This window comes from Lissotriton vulgaris, chromosome 3_1, assembly GCF_964263255.1.
Source record: "Lissotriton vulgaris chromosome 3_1, aLisVul1.2, whole genome shotgun sequence".
Lineage (NCBI taxonomy): Eukaryota > Metazoa > Chordata > Amphibia > Caudata > Salamandridae > Lissotriton > Lissotriton vulgaris.
The window spans coordinates 1,301,724,219-1,301,739,615 of record NC_141689.1 but is presented as its reverse complement, the minus strand read 5'-3'; positions in this window follow the sequence as shown (position 1 = coordinate 1,301,739,615).

Genomic DNA, 15,397 nt, shown 5'->3' with positions numbered 1-15,397 from the left:
TGTTCTACGTTATTAGTGGTTCTACATTTACTATTGTTACTATGTGATGATTCTGAAAGTGACCCAATTGGCCCTGTCATGTGTATATAATCCCCTGTGAATATTGCCTGTGCCAGTTGGCACAGTGTATATGTGTGATCATGTTCTAATGTGTTTATGACAATACAAAGGCTATTTTTTATATAACCTTGTGCGGAGTTGCTTTTGTGGTGTACCTATTGTGATGTTGCTGTGTGTGTGTAGCGCAAACGCTTTACAAATTGCCTCCGGGATAAGCCTGACTGCTCGTGCCAAGCTATCAAGGGGGTGAGCATAGGTTATCTCCCTTACCCTGACTAGAGTGGTGGTCTCTGCCTGGCTTTGGCGCAAGCCTTAGCCAACCAGAGATCCCATTTCTAACAGTAACTGGCACATTGAAGGGAATCCCTACCCAACTTTGGGAACAGCGATATCCATGCCCTTTTAAATTCAGGGAGGGTGGAGGCGCTCTCTATAATTTCTTTAAACAGCTTGCCCAATAGAGACACAATCCAGGCTTTGGTTGTCTTGTAACAAGAGATTAGAAAACAATTGTTTCACGGCTCCTTCCTGGTTGCATATCATCTATAACCGGCTCTATTTCTATCTCAGTGATGTGGCCCCAAGCAATGCTGCCTGATCGGGAGTTAGTGTAGGTAATGTTAGGTAACCCCATGAACTCCCTCTCTTCGTGGGTCTTGAGGAATACAGGCGTCCACAGAAAGTGGCATATTCAATCAGACTGTCTATTGGGGCAGTGAGTAGTGTAGCATTCATGGCACTAATATCCAATGTTACACTGCAGGATTGCACCTGCTTCATAGGTGCATCTAACAGGTGGCCCACTATGTCTCCGCATTAATAAGCCTGTGCTTCAATCTGAAGAGAACAGGTTCAACTTCGGACGTATAATGAGCATTCAGGTTGAACGTGACCTTTAGCAGGTCGTGAGGAGGACAGGTGGTGGAGTCAAGTTATACTATGCAGTAAACTTCTGTATAAGGTTTGTCAGTCTATGTCACTCAGACTTACAGTACTTTCAAAATTCAGCAGAGTCATTCCCTAGGTCACCCTAAGTGAGAACGGTATGCCCAGATATGGGCCCTGTACTCACTGTGCCACTGGATTCAAATTAGCCTGGTTGATAGGGGGTGATGCCACAAAACGTGCCCAGGATGCTTGTTTTCAGTCTAGGGAGGACCTGGCTTGGAAAGTTTGGACTGGACTGTTTCATTGGGGAAAAGGGTCCTGACTGATTTTCATATGGCTGTGTCCAAACTTGGATGGTATGGTGAGCAAAACACGAAGGATTTAACCCAGATTTGTAACTGGGATGAATGTTTGATATGTTAAGCATTCCATTCATCATATTTGTGTGTTGCTAGAGTACCTTTATGCAGTCCTTAGTGGCCCCCACAACATTTATGCTGGTGAAAATCAACTCAACATTGTCCTCTAAATTTTGGCGCAGATATTCACATAATCTGTGCTTCTCATCAGGAGACTTGTACCATGGCACGTTCATGCACCATTAAGTTTGAAAGGGCTGCTGGGTGTGATGATCTACATCAACTAGAATGAGATCGTGTCCAGACAGAATAGAGGCTTCTGCTAGATTTTGGGTCAGCATAGCTGACATCAGGGAGAAGTGAATGCATGTACGAATGCCATGGACATAGGAGTCAAAAGTATAATCCCTATCCCTCCGGTGTAGTAGACATCATGTACCTGTCAGGCCATGTTCACTGATGGTATCAAAGAGGATAAATCTGTCTCTGGCTGTCTAACTGAATGGTATTCCGACTAAGGGCCTGACTTAGCTCTTGGTGGACTGGTTACTCTGTAACAATGGTGACGGATATCCCATCTGATGAACTATGAATCCCATTATATTCAATTGGATTTATATTTTAGTGCACAGGATATCCATCACTGTTGTCACAGACTAATCTGTCAACAAGATCTAAATCTGGCCCTTACTAGAATTGGAAATAGAGGTAGATTCCAATCTCCCCCCATTACCAGCTTGGCAGACGCAAAACAATGTAGAAGATTGGCCAGTGTGGCCCGAAGAGTGTTCTGTCCCCCACCAGGACATATAAAGAGCCTTTTATGAGTGTTTTGTCCTGTATTCTCAACTTCACAAAGACAAATCTACCCAAAGGATCTCTACATATCCACAATATGCGGGACTTCTAATGTGTGTAGCAGAACGGCCATTCCACCCTTTCTGTGGTCCTTTGGGGAGGAAATGTTTGTTTGTCTTCTTAGGTTTCTGCTAGCATAAAGAGCGGTGCCCACCCAGTCCTGCTCTAACTTGTCATGTTCAAAATCTGATAAGTGAGTTTCCTGAAGCAGCGCCATATCTTGGGGATGAGACTTGAGGTTAGTAAGCCTTTTCTCTCTCTTGATAAAGTGTCCCGACGCATTTATGTTTTGTGAGACCACCCACAATGAGTCAGGGGACCCAAAAGGCATGCAGGACATCTAAATGATGGAAATCGAAATCAATAGGGAGATGCCAGGGAAAGAGGTTAAAAGGAGAAGCCAAGTGCTTCTTAAAGACCCTGTTCAGATGGCCCTACCATAGAGATTATAAATAGTCCCATGTTAAGCTCACAAGTATATAACCTCCGTCACCCCTTTCAGGCCCGGTAATTTGAGCAACTAACACCAGTCTCTGCTACGATGCCAGCACCCTCAACGTCAACGCACTCTACACAGGAAGCCCACACAGCTGCTTCCAGGCCGCCCCGAAGGGCACCCAATGACCCTTCTCCTGCCGGAACTGCAGCTTCACCAGCACCCGACCTGCCAACCGACCCACCAGGAAAGAACACAACCACCTCAGATGCATTCCTCTCAACACCCACTCTGCCCGCATACACTCTGTTGAACTCTGGGACCTACTCGACTCAACCTCCTCAGACGTCGCCGTCCTGATGGATATCTGGCTGAACCCTTCCTTGGCACCCGGCATTGCCATAGCCATCTCAGACGGCTACAAGATCTCCCTCAGGGACGGCACCAACGGAATCGCCATTGTCCGCAGGAGCACTCTCAAAGTCTCGACCAACGCCGATGACACCCTCAGCACCACCAAAAAACTGCACTTCCAGATCCACACCGATCCCAACACCACCCTCAGAGGAACCCTTGTCTACAGACCCCCGGGACCACGACCACAGTTCAGCGACACCATAGCCGAATTCGTCAGTACACGCCCTCACCTCCACAGACTACATCCTCCTCGGGGACCTGAACTTTCACCTCGAGAACGACAACGACACCAACTCCACCACCCTGATCGACAACCTTGCCAACCTCGGACTCAGAAAACTCGTCACAACACCGACCTACTCTGCCGGCCACACGCTTGACCCCATCTTCTCCGCAAGCTCCCACATCTCCTTCAAACACAAGCATATATAATTGCAAAAGTATGCGATGCACTGGGGTTCGGGTTGCGCGGTCGCCACAAGTGGGTGGGACTAGAGTCCTATGGTGGCAGAAACAGTGAACCTAAGGCTAGAGAATATTCTCATGATCATAGGAACCTGAACAAGATTGTCCATCCCTATCAGAGTAGAGATGACATCCACAAATGGATAACAGCACTAGAAAGAGCCTGTAAGGTACAGAGGGTCCCAAATGAGCAGTGGGCAGCTATCTTGTGGCTCTCCTTTGCTGACTGTTAGAGAAGAGGATGCTGACAATTAATCATTCTTGAAGAGTGCTCTAATTGATGGGTTTGGCTTAACCACTGAACAGTACAGGGTTACGCTCAGACACACCCAGAAGGCACAGACTCAGCGCTGGGTAGACTTTGTATAATATGCTACCCAGGCTCTAGAAGGCTGGTTACTTGGCAGTAAAGGTTTGTGATTTTAAAGGATTGTACAATTTAATTATGAGGGAGCAGATCCTTAATAATTGCCAAAATCAGGTGCTACATCCTTACTCAGTTGATTCTGATCTGACCTCCCCCCAGGGATTGGGAAAGAAGGCAGACACATGGGTCAGAACCAGGGTGAAGCAGAAAACTCAGGATCAAGGTGGTGAACAAAAGAAGCAAGGTGCTAAAGCCTCAGGTAAGGGTATGGAGAAGGGTAAAAAACAGAAGTCTTCACCAGTGCCCCAAAAATATGCATCGGGGGGGGGGGTTCACAATCTAACAATGGAAAAGGCAAAAAGAAACCTTGGTGTCATATCTGTAGAGAGAAGACACATTTGCCAAAAGATGCCTGTTGTCCAGGGGCCAAGGAATCACTCCAGCCACCACTGCCTCTAAGGCAACTGTTCCCCCTAGCTCAGTTCCAAGTGGTGGTGTACAGAACAAGGGTATAGTAGGGTTAACTTTAGAATCTGACATTTACATGTTTTATATTTTAATTTAGGAGTTTTGTATAGCGCTAGCTGGACCCGAGGGTATCAGAGCGCTTCACAACATATACATTAAAGAGCAGAGAGCAGTACAAATAATTGAAATAACAAGAGGGTAAGGGATGGATAACAGACGCACATTGAAGGGAGGGAGGAGGAAAGGGGGGAGGGTGAGAATAAATCGAACGAGTTTCTGAGCGGATTTACTGATCAGAAGGGTTACTTGTTTCGGGGCAGTGACGTCTGCTATCTTATCCTTTGAGAATGTTCGAGGAAGAGGGCTTTGAGTAAAAACTTGAATTTTGGAAAGGAAGGGGTCGTCCTGATGTGAAGGGAAATGGAATTCCAGATTTTTTGTGCGTTTCCAGCAAATGATTTGGATGAGGTTTTTTTCTTCTGTGATTTCAGCGAGATGAATAGCATGGTGTTGGAGCTCCTGAGGCTTCTGGACTGGCCGGCCATTTTGAGTTTGGCGGCTAAGTATTCAGGTTTGCCTGTGTGCAGGGCTTTGTGAGTGAGGCAGGCTGTTCTGAAGCTGGCTCTCAGCTCAATAGGGAGCCATTTAAGTTCTTTGATGGCGGGAGTGATGTGTTCGAATTTCCTGGTTCCTGTGACCATCCTCACTGCTGCGTTGAAGGTTGTCTTCAGGGGGGCAAGGTGTACTGCTGCTGTCCCGGTAAGGGTTGCAATGCCATAGTCAATTCTAGAGAGAACCAGTGCTTGTGTTGCTTGTTCAAGGTCTTTTGGGGGAAGGAAGGGTTTCATTTTGTAAAGTAGTTTCAGGTTGAGAAAGGCGCTTTTGGCAGATCGAGAAATATGATTTTTCATGTCCAGTTTGGGATCTAGGGTGATGCCAAGGGATTTTACTGATTCCACCAGGGCGAGGTTGCCGTTGAGGGCATCACTTGCTTTGAGCCATTCTTCAATTTGGGGGTTGTCGTTTTTGTTGGAGATGAGGAGCACTTCTGTTTTCTCTTGGTTGAGTTTCAGGTGATTGTTTGTGAGCAAGAGTTGCACCTCTTTGAGCGTATTATTAAGTCTTTGGATGTCATCTATGGAAGTGGTTTTCAGATAAAGTTGCCTATCAACAGCATATAAGTGAAAGGGGATGTTGGATTTCCTGAGAAGAGAGGTGAGTCAGAAGTCCAACTCAGGCTGTTTTTGTATGTGATGGAGGCATGGATATTGCCTCCTTATTTGTCAGTCTCAATAATCTGGGCAAGTACAGACAACAGCCTTTAATCAATGGTAAGGAGGCCATGGCATACAGGGACACAGGTGCAAGTGTCACAATGGTAACAAAATATTGCATGGACCCTGAACAGATCATACTTGGTGGGATGTACCAAGGGACCAATGCAAGCAATGTCAGGACAGACCATTCCTTGGCAGTTGTGAATTTCCCCCGGTGAGGGGTAACTGGCCCTAAGAAGGTTGTGGTTAGATCAGACCTCCCTATAGAATGCTTATTGGACAATGATTTGGAAACTTGAGCTTGGGCTGAAGTGGAACTCATGACACATGCAGAAATGCTGGGCATCCCCGCAGATGTGTTTGCCATGACTAGGTCACAGGCAAAGATGTCTTCCACTGAACAGGCCCTGGATCCTGAAAAGATGGACCAGGTGCCTTTCAAGAGAAGGAACAGAAGGGCCATGGCAATTTCTTCCCCCCTGCCTCAGAGTGAGGATCAGTCTCTTGAGAGTAATGATCTCAGTCCCTATGAAGGAATTGTCTCAGAGGAACTTGAACCTGACCAGGTTGAGTTCTTGGGGACAGGGGGCACTTCCATGGCAGATCTGGGCCAGGAGCAGCTGAGCTGCCCCTCTCTTGAACCCCTCAGATAGCAAGCTGCTGCAGAGGCTGCTGGGAGTGCCAGTGGATCCCACAGGAGCTACTATGAGGATGGATTTCTGCATTTGGAGGGTAGAGACTCCAAGCCCGGTGCTACCAGGAGGTTGGTTATACCTCTGAAGTTTAGAGACATCATATTTAAACTGGCACATGATATCCCATTAGTAGGACTCTTAGGCCAAAGTAAGACCTGGGGCAGGCTTGTCCCTCATTTTCACTGGCCTCACATTTCAGAAGACACAAAGGAGTTATTTCGCTCCTGCTTCACTTGCTAAGCCAGTGGTAAGGCAGGTGGTACTACCTGTGTTGGGATTGGCATTGTTGGTCCCATGGATCCTCCAACTGCATCTGGGCACAGATTCATACTAGTTGTAGTGGACCATGCCACTAGGTATCGAGAGGCAATTCCCCTTAGGACTACCACAGCTCCTGCGGTGGCTTGAGCTCTCCAGTGAGTATTTTCCAGAGTGGGCTTCCCTAAGGAGCTAGTATCAGACAGAGATGCAAACGTTATGTCTAATTCACCACATCCTATCACCTACAATGTAATAGGTTAGTTGAGAAATTCAACAAAATCCTCAAGGGCATGATAAAAGGTCTCACTGAAAAGCTTAGGTGCAGATGGGACATCCTTTTGCCCTGCCTTCTCATTGCCTACATGGAGGTTCCACAGAAGGGGGTTAGTTACAGCCCATTTGAACTTGTGTTTGGACATCCAGTTAGGGTTCCCTTTTGTTTGGTTACGGAGGCATGAGAGTTACCTCTCAAACTACCTAATCCGGATGGCTGAGTAAATGAAGAAGGCATCCACAAACCTTGAGGCTAACCAGGATTTGCAAAAGGCCTGACATGACCAAAATGGTGCTTTGACAGTATACCAGCAGGGACAGAAGGTATGGGTGTTGGAGACTGTGGCCCCAGAAGCTCTTCAAGACAAGTGAAGTGGGCCCCATACCATTCTTGATCAAAAGGGAGAGGTTACCTACCAGTTGGACCTTGGAACTCGCAGGAGCCCCCACAGGGTGCTCCATATGAACAGGCTCAAACCATATGTGGACAGGGCAGACATGGGCTTGCTCATGGCTAATGATGAGGGACAGGAGGAAGAGAGTGATCCACTCCACAATCTCATCTCACAGAACCCTGATGATGGTTCAGTTGATGGAGTAGCCTTGGCAGGCAGCCTAACCGAACGGCCACTCAATACAGACATATGTTTTCACTGACTCGAAGTCAGACTACCTGGTGTACACATGAGGTGGACACAGGTGACATTATGCCTGTGAAAATAAGATTTACATGCAACCCGAGCATGTCAGGGACTGTATCAGGACTGAAGTCCAGAACATGTTAGAACTGGGAGTAATTGAGCCCTCAGATAGCCCTTGCGCTAGTCCAGTAGTCCTAGAAGCAAAACCTCACACCCAGGGTAGTAAGAGAGAGATGAGGTTATGTGCTGACTACAGGGGACTCAATGCAGTCACTAGGACTGATGATCATCCAATTCCAAGGTCAGAGGAACTAATTGATATTTTGGCCTCAGCCAAGTTCTTAAGTACATTTGACCAGGCAGCTGATTACTGGCAAATCAGTTTAGCTGAGGAAGCAAAACCAAAAACAGCATTTTCAAACCCTAGTGGGCACTACCAATTTGTGGTGATGCCTTTTGGCTTGACGAATGCACCTGCCACATTCCAAAGGCTGGTGAATAAAGTTCTCACAGGTCTGGAAGCCTATAGCGCAGCTTATCTAGATAATAATGCTGTCTTTAACCCCACCTGGGAGGATCACTGGACCACCTGAGAAATATTTTGGAGGCCCTGCAGAAGGCAGGCCTCACTATCAAGGCCACTAAGTGCCGGATAGGGCAGAGTAAGGTTGCATACCTAAGCCCCTTGTCATGGATTTAGGCCCAGATCTCTGTACTGGGGTGAATGTATGATATTGTTCTGCATTCTGCCCATCACCTGCTGTTTTTGAATTTGTCACCCCGAGTGGGACAGGTATGCTGAGACGTGAGTCCCGTGCTCTCCATGCCACTGGAATCAAGCTATCCAGGCTGAAGAGGGCTGAAAGCCCGAAACCGGTCCTTGGATGCTTGTTTCCAGTCCAGGGAGGACCTGGCTTGGCAGTTTGGGCTGGACTGTTCCCAAGGGGCACAGGGTCAAGACTGATTTGCATATGGCTGGGTTCAAAATGGAAGGGCATGGTGAGCAAAAAAATGATGGATTTAGGCCCAGATCTCTGTACTGGGGTGAATGTATGACATTGTTCTGAATTCTGTCCATCACTTGTATTTTTTGCATTTGTCACCCCGAGTGGGACAGGTATGCTGAAACGTGAGTCCCGTGCTCTCCATGCCACTGGAATCAAGCTATCCAGGCTGAAGAGGGCTGAAAGCCTGAAACTGGTTCTTGGATGCTTGTTTCCAGTCCAGTGAGGACCTGGCTTAGCAGTTTGGGCTGGACTGTTGCCATGGGGCACAGGGTCAAGACTGATTTGCATATGGCTGGGTTTCAAACTGGAAGGGCATGGTGAGCAAAAAAACGATGGATTTAGGCCCAGATGTATGTACTGGGGTGAATGTATGACATTATTCTGCATTCTGTCCATCAACTGGTGTTTTTGCACCTTGTAGGTGGAAGACAGGTTCAACCATTGCAGAGCAAAATCCACACCATAATGGATTGGGTTGCTCAAACCACCCAGACTCAGGTCAGACTTTTCTTGGGCCTGACTGGGTACTACAGGAGGTTTGTGAAAGGTTACTGCTCCATAGTGACCTCTTTGAATGGTCTAACCTCCAAAAGAATGCCTAAGAAAGTTCAATGGACAGTTAGCTGTCAAAAGGCATTTGAGGACCTGAAGTAGGCCATGTGCCCTGCTCCCACTCTGCAAAGTGCTGACTATTCCAAACAAATCACTCTTAAACTTATGCATCTGAGTTGGGGGTATGGGCTGTGTTATCAAAACTGAATGAAGGGGGTCAGAATCAGCCAGTAGCTTTTATTTCCAGAAGGCTGATCCCCAGAGAGAAACGTTGGTCAGCTATTGAGAGGGAAGCCTTTGCTGTGGGTTGGGCTCTGAAGAAGTTGAAGCCATACTTGTTTGGCACTCACTTCATTGTTGAGACAGACCATAAGCCCCTCCTATGGCTGAAACAGATGAAGGGTGAAAACCCCAAACTTTTGAGAAGGTCCATTTCCCTACAAGGGATGGACTATACAGTGGAACATAGAGCTGGCAGTAACCATGCCAATGCAGATGGACTCTCCAAATATTTCCATTTAGAATATGAAGACTCAACTGGTCAAGGTTAGTTTAATGTCCTTACGTTGGGGGGGGGGGGTGTAGGTAAGTAGTATCTGCTTCTTATGGATACACCCACTTTTTGTTGATGTCCCACTGTTTTTGGCCTAGTCTGACTGGGATCCTGTTATCCAGGACCCCGGTCTATCTGCTTTCTCCCTTAAATTGATAGGCATGTACTTTAGGTACACTCTCGACTGGATTCTCGGGTACCCTTATCAGCCCCTGGTATATGGTACACTATGGGCTGAAGCACGTATTGTGCGACCCCTGAGAGGCCATCCAAATTGACATGACCAGCCCACTACAACAGTCTGTGTAAGTTGGTGTTTGCACTACTTACTTAATATATAGGTTCACTATATCTATCTAAATCACTGCACTTAAATACCTATTAGCCACTTCTATGGCAGGCCTAACAATCCGGAAGGCGGTGTGCTGGGTTTTACATGAGAGGGGGTCCCCTGCATGAGCAGAACCCCGCTGCAGCCTTTGAAGACCATCCTATGGGGATGTCTGTTATGCAGCCAGACATATATGGTTAAGTGCATTATAACATCGTGTTAAATGCTAACTTTAAAATGGCTGCTTAGAAACAGGTTGTGTTTGGTGTCAACCACCTTGGAATCATACCTCCACACCAGTAACTGGTGTGGAAGGTATGATTCCACCCTTCCACAGGGACATATGTGGGTCATCGGTTTACCCGGTACCAGCTTTCTCAACCTGGGCAGAACAAAATGGATGCTGCCAGCCACATACACGATTCTGCTCTCCTGCTGCTGAGCCAAGCTCAAGCAGATTAAGGCATGACAATAGTCATCCTGTCACAGGGAGGTGTGACCACCTCCCAGACAGGGTTTAGTATTTTAAGGCTGGGTGGGTGCACTGTGCGCGTTCCAGAAAGTCTACACTGGGGGCACATTTGATGTCCCTGTGCATAGTCCAGCTCAATACAGTGATAGGAGCCATTTGCTCTTGCTCTGGTGCAAAATTGGACAATGGACATGGGTGTAGCTACCCATCTGTCCTGACCCTCCCATAGGAGGGTCCACAGAATCTTTCCAACCCCTTCCCATGGGTATAAAGTGGGTCACCTGACTACAGGACTTTCGATTTTACCTGGACAAGATTCTGCTTAGAAGAGACCAAGTACTTCGACTGCCTGCACGACGCTGGATGACTGAGGAATCTCCCTTGTAGTAAAGGAGTTACTCCCCTGCAAAAGCAGGCACCTAAACGCAACTGACCTGTTCGCTGCTCCTGAGGACTCCGAAGATTTCAGCAACACAGGAGGTGGGTTCCACGAAGCTCCCTGAGGTTGAACTGCCCTCTCAGCGATTCTGAGACCAGTATCCCTTGTGGGGACCATGCAACTCAAACCCCTGTGCACTGCCTACTTTTGCAATTGCATATGCTTGTTGATGATTACCAAGCTTGTGCATTGTGCTCTTTGTAGTCCTGAAGCCTGAGTAGTATTTTCCCCAAAGATTTCCGGCCACCACTCCACGAGTGCCCTGTGGGCTGGTACGTTGTAAACTTGCTTGAGGTCTCCTCGCATTCCCTGGTCCGTTGGCCTGTGGGTCCTGGCGAGGGTCACCTTGTTAATTCTTGGATTTCTCCAGATGTGCCCTGATGCTCCATTGCTTGGAGATTCCCCTCGACCTTGCTGGTCCTCACTATTACCTGTTTCCTATGACTGGGTTGGTTGCATTTGCCGAGGCTTGTTGGTGCTCCAGCCGGCAAGCGAGCCCTCAGCTCTCGATATCCTTTGTTTTGCAGCTTACTTCTTGATTCTGGTCATCCTTGACATCTCCTGGTCCCCCATTGCTGTAGAGTCAATCAACCCTTCTTTATTCCTGAAATACTCGACATCGGTGGGCATTCAACTACCGAGCCCCTGGTCACCTGAAGTGACCCAGACTCTGTCTCCTCTTCTTTCAGGTTCTTCTCACCTCGAATACAGGCTTGGATTCCACCGGACATTCTTCACCTTCCTGGCAGATGGACTTATTTTGCAGCTCTCCATTGAAAACTGCAGTTTCCGCCACCACTTGACCCTATGAACCCGGCTCCTCTGGGATAGGTAACCCAGGTACTTTGGAACTCACTGGTGGGTTGGCCTAAGAACCACCTAAGTTCCAAACGATTTGCTCGAAGTCCTCTAAGAAGTGTCCTTAACTTCCCCATAGAGTTGTACGGAGCACGCGTCTGTGTTTCCTCACTGCACCCGTCCTCCGTGGGCTTCCTGTGTCACTCCTCTGGGTGGTTCCTTGGGATCCCAGTGACTCGACATACTCTAGGCACTGTGTCTATTTAAGTTGTTCTTGTTATACCATTTTTTAGTATATGGTTCAGTCTCCCCCTGGAGCCCACTGTGTATTGTTCTATTTACAAATGTTCTATTTTATTTATTTATTTATTGAAGTTTTGTATAGCGCTGGCTGGACCCAAGGGTATCAGAGCGCTTCACAGTATGTACAATTATGAGCAAAAAAAAATTGGCCAAAGACGAGAACAAAGAAAAGAAAAAGAAAACAAACAATCTGCAATTTACCAACTCAAGGGCCATATGGACAAAGTTAGAGTACACATTTTCAGTCTGAGGGGTTTCAAGAAGAGGAGTTAGTTGTCCTTCTCAAAGTTTTAGTGGATTTCTCGTTACGGTCTAGCGTGCTCTAGGAAGAGGGCTTTGAGTAATATCTTGAATTTCGGGAAGGAGGAGGTCATTCTGATGTGGGGGGGGGTGGAGTTCCAAAGGTGCATTTCCCGCAAAGGATTTATTTGCGGTTTTGTGTTTTCCGTGATTTCATTGGGATGAGTAGAAGCGTGTTGGAACTTCTGAGGTTCCTGGACTGGCCGGCCCTTTTGAGTTTGGCGGCCAGATATTCTGGTTTACCTGTGTGCAAGGCTTTGCGAGTGAGACAGGCTGTTCAGAATCTGGCTCGTTGATCAATAGGGAGCAACTTCAGATCCTTGAGTGCTGGCGAAATGTGCTCGTAATTCTTACTTCCTGTGACCATTCTTGCTGCGGCATTGAGGGTAGTGGTCAGGGGACCTAGGTGAGATTTAGCTGTCCCGGTCAGGGCTGCGATTCCATAGTCAATTCTGGAAAGCACCAGTGCCTGAGTAGCTTGTTCAAGGTCTTCTTTAAGGTCTTTCAGGGGAGGAAGGGTTTTATTTTGTAGAGCAGTTTCAGATTTAGGGACATGCTTTTGGCGGTTTTTGAGATGTGTTTTTTCAAGTCCAGTTTGGGATCGAGGGTGAATCCTAGGGATTTCACCAAGTCTGTTGGCGTAAGGGCGCCCTTGGCCTCTATGGCCTTGAGCCATTCTTCGATTTGTGGGTTCTCGTCTCTATTAGAGATGAGGAGAACTTCTGTTTTCTCTTGGTTGAGTTTGAGGTGGTTCACTGAGAGCCAAAGTTGGACCTCTTTGAGCGTGACATTTGATCTGTGTATGTCTTTTATTGAGGTGGTTTCCACATAAAGTTGTGTGTCATCTGTGTAGAGTTGGAAGGGGATGTTGGAGTTCCTTAGGAGTGTGGTGAGGGGTTGCAAGTAGATGTTGAAAAGTTGTGGCGAGAGTACTGACCCCTGTGGAACTCCTCTACTGACGTGAAGGGGGTCAGACTTAAAGATATCGATTTATATTCTTTACGTACGGTTGTGATGAAATGAGGAGAACCATTTTAGTACCGCCATTTTAATGCCCGCTCCCTCCTGGAGGACTTTGAGGAGCAGGGTGTGATCAACTGTGTCGAACGCGGCCGATAAGTCTAGGAGATTGAGTCGAGTGACATGTGAAGATCGTCTAAGACATTTAAGATTGCGGTTTCAGTGCTGCATCCCTTTCTGAATCCTGATTGGTGTGGGTCTAGTAGTTTGACATTCTCTAGGTGTTGGGTTAGCTTTGGAAGAACACAGCTTTCTAGAGTTTTAGATAAAAGGGGAAGGTTCGATACCGGTCTAAAGTTGATCAAGTCCTGAGTGTCAAGGCCAGGTTTTTTAGTAGCGGCGTGACTTGTCCTACTTTGAGGCAGTCTGGAATGATTCCCGTGCTCAGTGAGCTGTTAATGATCTTGCACTAAATTGGGGCTAGGGTAAGCTTCAGGTCTTTTGCTGGGCTCGTGGGTAGCTGATCTAGGGAGTGTGATGAGGGTTTAGCCGCGGCGATCAGATTGATTATCTCTTCTTCTTGGATTGGGCGGTAGGAGGACCAGAGAGTAAGTGATTTCAGTGGGGTGTTGCCTTTTGTCGTTAGTTTCCAAGTTTCCGTGGGGGTGGAGGGTTTATTGCTGAGTGATAGATCGATGTTGGCGGTTTTTCGTTGAAAAAGCTGGCAAAGTTGTCACAGTGCTCTTTGGACACCACAGTGTTGGATGTAGTCGGTTTGGATGTTTAGCTCCTAATGATGTTACAGAGTTCTTTGGGGCATTTTTTGGCATTGTCTAGGGCGCAGCAGAAGAAAGTTGTCTTTTTGGTCTTGATGTGTTTATTGTAGTTTCTGCGTGCTACCTTGAGTTGATCACAATGGAGGGAGGAGGGATTATTTCTCCAGATTCTTTCTAACGTTCTGAGGTGTCTTCTTTCCTAATTGATGTCGCTGGTGAACCAGGACCTAGAGGGGGCGCTTCTGTTTTTTTTTTTTTTCAGGGGCACCAGAAGGTCCAGGGTGCGCGTCATATTGGAGTGGTACAGCGAGGTGAGTTCACTGGTTGAGAGGTGCTCCGATGTGCTTGGGAGGAGCGTGCTTAGCCCTTCTTTTAGTTTGTCCCGGGGGACTTGGACTGTGTTCCTGACCTATTTAGGAGGGGCCTGAATAGGGGGTTGGGTTAGGGCCGGTTGGTTGATATGGAAAAGTATATCTTGGTGATCGGACCAGTCCACAGGAATGATGTAGTCTATAGTGATTGAGTTTCTGTCCGAGATGATTGCATCCAGGACCGCTCCTCTGTGGTGTGTTTCTTCTGAGCAGTGTTGGATCATACCGTTATCTAGCAGGAGGCTGTTGAGTGATTGGATGAAAGTGTTTTTTGTTTCATTCCATCTGAGGTTGAGGTCACCCAGAATTATGCAGTTGTCGTTGCTGAGTGCGTATTGGGCAATCAGGTCCGAGAGCTGAGCTCCGAATTTGTTGGAGTTGCCTGGAGGGTGGTACAGGAGATGGCAATGTAGCGACCTGTTCGTGCGCAATTTGATGTTGACCGATAGGCATTCGAAGGAGTTATAAAGGCACAAGGGACTTTCTGAGATGGAGAGGTCACTTTTGTGATTCATAGCTATGCCGCCACCTCTATGCTCAAGTCTTTGTGGATAATCGAGACACTGGGCGGCACCAGTAGGTCCATGTTGGGGTAAGACCGGGTGTTAAGCCAGGTTTCCGTGATGAAGGCTACATCTAGGTCATGGGAGAGGATGGCTTCTGCTATTTCAGTTGCATGTATGGAAGCAGATCTGCTGTTTTTGAGCATGCAATTAATGGAAGGTTCTTCTTTGGGCTTCGATTTGCAGGGCTTGGCTCTAGGTATGGAGGATAGGTACTCTGGGGTCTGGTGGCTCTACGGGGGGAGGGTCCCTACCCATTCCAGAAATAACTTGGATCAAGTATTTAGTATTGTGTGCTTTTTGCCGTAGTCTTGCATAGAGACTAGTAGAGAGTGTTATATTCATAAATATATATTTTTATATAAACACTGTGTGGTTCTCCTTTCATGTATTCATTTAGGAGGTGATATTCTGGTAAAACAAGCTGCTTTACATTCCTTCAAGATTTAGCCTGAAGGCTGCTCTCCATAGCTACCACTAGGATAGCTTTCAATAAGGTTATCTTTG